Here is a 10,053-nt window from a genome sequence, read left to right as displayed (position 1 = left end):
GTGAGCGCTTTGAGTATCTAATAATAGAAAAGCGTGATATAAAATCTAATCCATAGAATAAAATTCTAGCCAAACTTTTAATAAGGTCAAACATTCAATAAATCCTGCCTTTGAAAAGTCTGATTTAAAGGCCTACTGAAATGATTTTTTTTTATTTAAACGGGGATAGCAGATCTATTCTATGTGTCATACTTGATCATTTCGCGATATTGCCATATTTTTGCTGAAAGAATTTAGTATAGAACAACGACGATAAAGATTGCAACTTTTGGTATCTGATAAAAAAAAGGCTTGCCCCTACCGGAAGTAGCGTGACGTAGTCAGTTGAACATATACGCAAAGTTCCCTATTGTTTACAATGATGGCCGCATGAAGTGAGAGAGATTCGGACCGAGAAAGCGACAATTTCCCCATTAATTTGAGCGAGGATGAAAGATTTGTGGATGAGTAAAGTGCAAGTGAAGGACTAGTGGGGAGTTGAAGCTATTCAGATAGGGAAGATGCTGTGAGAGCCGGGGGTGACCTGATATTCAGCTGGGAATGACTACAACAGTAAATAAACACAAGACATATATATACTCTATTAGCCACAACACAACCAGGCTTATATTTAACATGCCACAAATTAATCCTGCATAAAAACACCTGCGTGTTTGTTATGCTAGCTCCTAGCTCCTCTGCTAGCTCCTAGCTCCATAGAACACGCCAATACAATTCAAACACCTGATCAACACACACAATCACTCAGCCCAAAAGACCGTTCACCTAACCCAAGGTTCATAAAGCTTATATATTTTAAAAAAGTTACGTACATACGCAAAAAAAAGTTGCGCACATACGGTCAAGCGATCAAATGTTTAGAAGCCAAAGCTGCATACTCACAGTAGCATGTCTGCGTCTTTGTCATCCAAATCAAAGTAATCCTGGTAAGAGTCTGTGTTGTCCCAGTTCTCTACAGGCGTCTGTGTATCAAAGTCAAAAGTCCTCCTGGTTAGAGTCTCTGTTATCCGAGTTCTTCCATCTTGACTGCATCTTTTGGGAATGTAAACAAAGAAGCGCCGGCTGTGTACTGTTGTTGCTGACTACGTTCGAAAAATACGTCCATTTCGCACCGACAACTTTCTTCTTTGCTTGCTCAGCTTCCTTCTCCATAATGCAATGAACATGATTGCAACAGATTCACGAACACAGATGTCCAGAATACTGTGGAATTATGAAATGAAAACAGAGCTTTTTCGTATTGGCTTCAATGTGGAAGGCATACCCGTGTTCGCCGGTCTACGTCACGCGCATACGTCATCCTCAGAGGCGTTTCGAACCGGAAGTTTAGCAGCAAATTTAAAATGTCACTTTATAAGTTAACCCGGCCGTATTGGCATGTGTTATAATGTTAAGATTTCATCATTGATATATAAACTATCAGACTGCGTGGTCGGTAGTAGTGGCTTTCAGTAGGCCTTTAAGTCATTCTCCCCCAGGAAATGACCAATATTGTCCAATATTTCACGTATCAATGTTGGAAGTCGTCATGGTTGTCTGATGTCTACCACCTGTGTCCTCTGAGAGCTTCACACCTGGCTAATAATAGGCGTGCTAATCAACTTGGAATATGCAAATGAGAAACAATGATGGCGGCCTCGGGGGCCAAGTTGTCAGATGTCGACACCCCCCCCCCCCCCCCCCCTACACACACACACACACACACCACCATATTTGCTCCATGTCACGTGTTTGAGAGCCATCTTCGAAAGCGGGATGTTTGACGTGAGTGCGTCCCAAGCACGCGCATGAAGGTCAATTTGACGCACGACGCAGAGCGGGACAACCCCCACCTCCCCCCCCCACCCCCACCCCTCACCACCCGTGGCGCGCTTCACCACAAATGTGCGAAAATACCTCAATAGTTCCGTTAATAATCGATGTGGAGACGACGACGACGCGGAAATGTGTCACCTTCATCCATCTCCTCCTCATTTCCCCCCCCACGCAAGATTTTCCAACCCACTCGAGCCAATTAACGCGTCGCCGTGTTTACCGTAATGCAGGAGGGCGACGGGCATGTAAAAAAAAAAAAAAGGATATACATTTTCTTACCTTTTCACGGCGAGTTCGTGGGGTGAGTCGTCAATGTCAGCCTGCTGTCTGCGCGCTCACACCACTGCAAGCGGCAGCGACGTCCTGATGACGTAGCAAGGATGCACCCTCCCTTCTTGCCTCCTTTCCTCCTTCCCTCCTTGCCTCCTTTCCTCCTTCCTAGCTACTACCCGGCACCCCCCCTCCCCCCCCCCCCCTCCCCCCCCCTCCCTTCACTACTGGCGTCATCCGGAGGACAAGAGAAGGACGATGAATCGGTCATAAACGCCAGAAAGTGGTACGGCCACGGCGCATGCGCAGACGCAGACGCCTGGTGCAGTGGCGCGTGTTAGCTCTCTCTCTCTCTCTCTAATTGGTTGGCAGGAATTTCCTCCAGGACGCCCCCTTGTGGAAAATCCGATTTAAAAAAAAAACATTAATTGAACGTGTTTCCTATTTCCCCGCCACTAAACAAAAGAAGCAGGGTTCAAAATCATCCGGGTTCTTGCTCTGACTAAACCGGTTTGGACAATTGAACATGTGGAAAAGTACAAATATTTTTATTTTTTAGATTAACACTGAAGTCCACTTTATTCAAAACTATACAATATACTATACTATATTTATTTTTTATTTGTTTCTGTATTATAGTTATAATTATATGCTTTTACTTGTAATTGTATTGAGTTTGTGGACCCCAGGAAGACTAGTGGGTTGTTGTGGCAACCAGCTAATGGGGATCCTTAATAAAAATCAAAACTATAAGTCATATATTATTATTCTTTTTAAACTTTCAACACTTTAAATTCTTCAACAGCTTCAGATCTATCCATAGATGTAAAGTGTGTATATATTTGTTGTCTTTTTACATGTGTTATTAAAGTTAAAAAGTTAAAGTACCAATGATTGTCACACACACATTATGCTCTTTTTGTAAAAAGAAAAAAAAACACTAAACACTAAATGAGGAATATTTTTCAATAACGATAAATAAGATAATTACAACCTTTAATAAGTCAATAATTCTTAATAACACTGATTTTGATGCCTTATTATTTTTGGAACTATCCTGAGTTCCAAAAAACGGTCACGCTCAAAATAAGTGTATTGTTTTTTTGTTTTGTTTTTTTACTTTCAACACCTAAAATTCTTCAACAGCTTCAAATTTATCCATAAATGTAAAGTTTTTTTTATTTTTATTTAAAAAAAATTTTTTTATGTTTTATGCTCTTTTTGTAAAAAAAAACAAAAAACTAAGAAAAACATTTTTTATCATGGTGAAAACACAAAATATGTAATATTTTCTAAAAACGAGTTGCAAAGGGGAATACTTTAGATAAGATAATTACAGCCTTCAATAGGTCAATAATTCACAAAAACTACTATTTTGATGCATTATTATTTAGGGACAAGCTGTATAAAATGGATGGGATAGATTATTTTTGGAAGTATGACAAATTTTCCAAAAATTCACACTATTCCTCCTGAGTGACAAAATATATTTTTTAAATATGTTTTATGCTCTTTTTGTAAAAATAAAAAAATAAAAAAAAGATAAAAACGTTTTTATCATGGGAAAAACACAAAATATGCAATATTTTCTAAAAAGGAGTTGCTAAGTGGAATATTTAAGATAAAATAAGAATGCTCCAAAGCATTCACACATATGCTTTTCTACACCAAAATTCTAGTTATTATTCTTCTTCTCCAGATTTTGGCGCGCTCTACCTTCCACATTTTTTACCCGATTCAAACCGTTCTAACTTCAAACTGTTCAGCCTACTCAGGAATCGCGGGGTTTCCTTTGACAAATTCCAAAAATTCCCAGATTTCCCAGAATTCCAGGTTTTCCAGGACTTTTTTCCCATTCAAAATTTCCACATTTTTCAACCGATTCAAATCATTCCACCTTCAACACATTCCACCTTTCTAGAAATTCAAACTTTTTTTTTCAACTTCAAATTCCAGGATTTTCCAGAATTCCTGGTTTTCCAAAGCCCTATTTCCACCCTTTTTTCTGGCAACTCCTTCTCCCACATGTTTCAACCCACTTCACCTGTTCCACCATCCAAACATTCCCCTCAATTAGGACAAAAAAACCAAGTTGTTTTTTGAACTGGAAAAAATTCCCGGTTTTCTCGAAATTCCAGGAATTCCGTAACACCCAGTGTGTGTGACAATCATTGGTACTTTAACTTGAACTTTAATACCGTTTGTCAATTCAACATGTTACTACTTCAACATTTCTCGAACGAATTGAAAAATGTCAACACCAACCATTTCAAATCATTCAAGTTTTTTTTTACATTTTCAAAAAAATTCCAGCTTTTCCCGAAATTCCCAATTTTTTAGGAAATTTCCATTGAAATCAATGGGACATTCTTCAAAGTTCCACAATTCCCACATTTTTCATCTGATTCAAACCGTTCCAACTTCAAAATATTCAGTCTGTTCAGGAATTGTGTGCTTCAACAATTCTAAAAAAAATTCCCGGATTTCCCATAATTTCTTTTCAAAAATGAATTGGCCATTTTTCAAACTTCCACAATTCCCACATTCTTCAACCCATTCAAACCATTTCACCTTCAACACATTCAACTCATCCTGGACATGTGAACTATCAATTTTCCGGGAATTCCCGTTTTATGGTAACCTATTTCCACCCTTCTTAAGTTCAACTACTCCTTTCACATTTTTCAACTAATTTCAACCATTCCACGGTCAAAATACTCCTTATATTCAGGACAAAAACCAAGTTGGTTAAGGAATTAGAACAAAGTTGGTTAAGGAACTAGAACAAATTCGCGGTTTTCCCGAAATTCCAGGAATTTCTCAATTAAAAACTGTAAAATTTCTTGACCGATTTGAACAATTCCAACACCAACCAATTCAGCTCCTTCAGGACATGCATGCTCCTAATCATTTTTTTTTTAAAAGTCCCGCTTTTCCCAAAATTCCCAAATTTCCAGGAAGTTCCCATTAAAATGAATAAGACATTTTTCCAAGTGGCACAATTCCCACATTTTTCAACCTATTCAAACCATTCCAACATCAACACATTCCACTCATCCTGGACATTCAAACTAATACTTTCCCAAGTTCCACACCAAATCCCGGTTCCCCTGGAAATTCAAACTCTTCAACATTCAAAGCAATTCCAACATTCAAACCATTTCAGCGTTTAAACGATTTCAACATTTAAACCATATCTACATACATCCTACATCCCATTAGCATTTCAGTTCAGCGTCAGCTTTTCAACATTCAAACCATTCCAATATTCAAACTATTCTTACATTCATACTACATTCTGTCAGCATTTCACTTTAACTTCAGCATTGGAGCATTCACACGCAATTCCTCCAGGAATTGCCTCTTCTAGTAATTATTTTTCTTCTCCAGATTTTGGCGCGCTCTACCTTCCACATTTTTCACACGATTCAAACCGTTCCAAGTTTAAACTGCTCAGCCTATTTGGGAATCGCGGGCTTTCCCTTGACTGATTCCAAAAATTCACAGATTTCCCAGAATTCCAGGTTTTCTGGGACATTTTTCCCATTCAAAATGAATTGGCCATTTTTCAAACTTTCACCATTTCCACATTTTTCAACCGATTCAAACCATTCCACCTTCAACACATTCCACCATTCTGGAAATTCAAACTATAATTTTTCCAACTTCGAAAAAAATTCCAGGATTTTCCACAGTTCCTGCTTTTCCATTTTTCAATCCACCTCAACTGTTCCACAATCCAAACATTACTCTTAATTAGAAAAACAAACAAAGTTGTTTTTTGAACTGGAAAAATTTCCGGTTTTCCCGAAATTCCAGGAATTCCGTAGTACCATTTGTCGATTCCACATGTTACTACTTCAACATTTCTCGACCGATTTGAAAAATTTCAACACCAAACCAAATTCCGGTTTTCCTGGAAATTCAAACTCTTCAACATTCAAACCATTTCCAACATTCAAACTATTCTTTCATTCATTCTACGTTCTCTCAGCATTTCAATTCAACTTCAGCATTGGAGCATTCACACGCAATTCCTTCAGGAATTGCCTCTTCTAGTTATTATTCTTCTACTTCTTCTTCTCCAGATTTTGGCGCGCGCGACCTTCCACATTTTTTACCCGATTCAAACTGTTCAAACTTCAAACATTCCTCTTAATTAGGACAAAAAACGAAGTTGTTTTTTGAACTGGAAAAATTCTCAGTTTTCCCAAAACTCAAGGAATTCCGTAACACCATTTTTTCAATTCAACATGTTACTACGTCAACATTTCTCGACCAATTTGAAAAATTTCCACACCAACCATTTCAACTCATTCAGACCATTGAAGTTTTTTTTTTTTACCATATTCAAAAAAAATTCCCGCTTTTCTCGAAATTCCCAAATTTTGGGGAAATTCCCATTGAAATCAATGGGACATTCGTCAAAGTTCCACAATTCCCACATTTTTCATCTGATTCAAACTGTTCCAACTTCAAAATATCGAGTCTGCTCTACTTCAAAAATTCTAAAAAAAAAATTCCCGCATTTCCCATAATCCTTTTTTTTTTTTGCATTTTCCCCATTCAAAATGAATTGGCCATTTTTCAAACTTCCACAATTCCCACATTCTTCAACCCATTCAAACCATTTCACCTTCAACACATTCAACTCATCCTGGACATTTAAATGATCAATTTTCCACATTCATCAAATCTCCAGGAATTCATGTTTTTGGTAACTTATTTCCACCCTTCTTAAGTTTGACTACTCCTTTCACATTTTCAACTAATTTCAACCATTCCACCGTCAAAACACTCCTTATATTCAGGACAAAAACCAAGTAGAGTGTCCGCCCTGAGATCGGTAGATCGTGAGTTCAAACCCCGGCCGAGTCCTACCAAAGACTATAAAAATGGGACCCATTACCTCCCTGCTTGGCACTCAGCATCAAGGGTTGGAATTGGGGGTTAAATCACCAAAAAATATTCCCGGGCACGGCTACCGGTGCTGCTCACTGCTCCCCTCACCTCCCAGGGGGTGATCAAGGGTGATGAGTCAAATGCAGAGAATAATTTAGCCACACCTAGTGTGTGTGACTATCATTAAAAGAAAGAATAAGAGAAAGTTGGGTAAGGAACTAGAAACAATTCTCGGTTTTCCCGAAATTCCAGGAATTCCGTAACACCATTTCCTAATTCAACATGTTACTACTTCAACATTTCTCGACCAATTTGAAAAATTTCCACACCAACCATTTCAACTCATTCAGACCATTCAAGTTTTTTACCATATTCAAAAAAAAAATTCCCGCTTTTCTCGAAATTCCCAAATTTTGGGGAAATTGGGACATTCTTCAAAGCTCTTGACCGATTTAAACAATTCCAACACCAACCAATTCAGCTCCTTCAGGACATTCATGCTCCTAATCATTTAAAAAAAATCAAAAAATCCTGCTTTTCCCAAAATTTCCAAATTTCCAGGAAGTTCCCATTAAAATGAATGGGACATTTTTCCAAGTGGCACATATCCCACATTTTTCAACCTATTCAAACCATTCCAACATCAACACATTCCACTCATCCTGGACATTCAAACTAACACTTTCCCAAGTTCCAAACCAAATTCCGGTTCTCGTGGAAATTCAAACTCTTCAACATTCAAACCATTTCCAACATTCAAACCATTTCAGCGTTTAAACGATTTCAACATTTAAACCATATCTACATTCATCCTATAGCATTTCAGTTCAGCGTCAGCTTTTCAACATTCAAACCATTCCAACATTCAAACTGTTCTTACATTCATACTACATTCCACCTTCAACACATTCCATCATTCTGGAAATTCAAACTATCATTTTTCAAACTTCGAAAAAATTCCAGGATTTTCCACAGTTCCTGCTTTTCCACAGCCCTATTTCCACACTTTTTCTGGCGACTCTTTCTCCCACATTTTTTAACCCACTTCAACTGTTCCACCATCCAAACATTCCTCTTAAAGGCCTACTGAAATGAATTTTTTTTATTTAAACGGGGATAGCAGATCTATTCTATGTGTCATACTTGATCATTTCGCGATATTGCCATATTTTTGCTGAAAGGATTTAGTATAGAACAACGACGATAAAGATTGCAACTTTTGGTATCTGATAAAAAAAAAGGCTTGCCCCTACCGGAAGTAGCGTGACGTAGTCAGTTGAACATATACGCAAAGTTCCCTATTGTTTACAATGATGGCCGCATGAAGTGAGAGAGATTCGGACCGAGAAAGCGACAATTTCCCCATTAATTTGAGCGAGGATGAAAGATTTGTGGATGAGTAAAGTGCAAGTGAAGGACTAGTGGGGAGTTGAAGCTATTCAGATAGGGAAGATGCTGTGAGAGCCGGGGGTGACCTGATATTCAGCTGGGAATGACTACAACAGTAAATAAACACAAGACATATATTTACTCTATTAGCCACAACACAACCAGGCTTATATTTAACATGCCACAAATTAATCCTGCATAAAAACACCTGCGTGTTTGTTATGCTAGCTCCTAGCTCCTCTGCTAGCTCCATAGAACACACCAATACAATTCAAACACCTGATCAACACACACAATCACTCAGCCCAAAAGACCGTTCACCTAACCCAAGGTTCATAAAGCTTATATATTTTAAAAAAGTTACGTACATACGCAAAAAAAAGTTGCGCACATACGGTCAAGCGATCAAATGTTTAGAAGCCAAAGCTGCATACTCACAGTAGCACGTCTGCGTCTTTGTCATCCAAATCAAAGTAATCCTGGTAAGAGTCTGTGTTGTCCCAGTTCTCTACAGGCGTCTGTGTATCGAAGTCAAAAGTCCTCCTGGTTAGAGTCTCTGTTATCCGAGTTCTTCCATCTTGACTGCATCTTTCGGGAATGTAAACAAAGAAGCGCCGGCTGTGTACTGTTGTGGCTGACTACGTTCGAAAAATACGTCCATTTCGCACCGACAACTTTCTTCTTTGCTTGCTCAGCTTCCTTCTCCATAATGCAATGAACATGATTGCAACAGATTCACGAACACAGATGTCCAGAATACTGTGGAATTATGAAATGAAAACAGAGCTTTTTCGTATTGGCTTCAATGTGGAAGGCATACCCGTGTTCCCCGGGTTACGTCACGCGCATACGTCATCCTCAGAGGCGTTTCGAACCGGAAGTTTAGCGGCAAATTTAAAATGTCACTTTATAAGTTAACCCGGCCGTATTGGCATGTGTTATAATGTTAAGATTTCATCATTGATATATAAACTATCAGACTGCGTGGTCGGTAGTAGTGGCTTTCAGTAGGCCTTTAATTAGGAAAACAAACAAAGTGGTTTTTTGAACTGGAAAAATATCCGGTTTTCCCGAAATTCCAGGAATTCCGTTATACCATTTGTCGATTCAACATGTTACTACTTCAACATTTCCTCGACCGATTTGAAAAATTTCAACACCAAACCAAATCTCGCTTTCCCTGGAAATTCAAACTCTTCAACATTCAAACCATTTCCAACATTCAAACTATTCTTTCATTCATACTACATTCTGTCAGCATTTCACTTCAACTTCAGCAATTGGAGCATTCAATTGCCTCTTCCAGTTACTCATCCCTTTCACCGTCCACCAGTCTTCCAACAACTCACATAGCCAACAGTTTGTCAGTCCTTCATGTTTGTCGACATCTAGTGGCCACATGGGGTTACTGCATGAGGTCGCCAGCGAAATCCTTGACTGCTTTTTTAAATCAAAATGACTGAACAAGTAAACAAATACTCAACAACAACAAAAATATCAACATATTTCGTTTTTCTAAGAGATAATTTTTGTATTATTTCACGCACTTCCGGTTCGTGCGCGCTTCAATTGACGCGCACCCGCGCCGCGTCGACTCTCCCCAGGCGAGCGATCAGCGGATTCGCGTCCGTTTCGTCCACGGTTCTAAATTCGGCGCGTGTGGAGGTTGCGGGTTCC

General features: G+C 38.8%; 1 protein-coding gene across 5 annotated transcripts in view; it reads right to left on the bottom strand.

The window, feature by feature from the left end:
* Positions 1-10,053, bottom strand: part of sv2a (synaptic vesicle glycoprotein 2A) — a 65,728-nt gene extending 55,675 nt beyond the window's left edge. For 2 of the 5 annotated variants that reach the window (XM_062029180.1, XM_062029184.1), the window contains exon 1: positions 2,095-2,252. The gene's annotated coding sequence lies outside the window, so the exon portion shown is untranslated. Of the gene's footprint in view, positions 1-1,896; positions 1,977-2,094; positions 2,253-9,923 lie in introns of those variants that run through there. The other 3 variants (XM_062029181.1, XM_062029185.1, XM_062029182.1) reach the window with 3 other exon arrangements.

Source organism: Entelurus aequoreus, linkage group LG20, assembly GCF_033978785.1.
Source record: "Entelurus aequoreus isolate RoL-2023_Sb linkage group LG20, RoL_Eaeq_v1.1, whole genome shotgun sequence".
NCBI classification, from domain to species: Eukaryota; Metazoa; Chordata; class Actinopteri; order Syngnathiformes; family Syngnathidae; genus Entelurus; species Entelurus aequoreus.
Note: the sequence above shows the minus strand (reverse complement) of the source record. Positions and strands in the feature narration are given on the sequence as shown.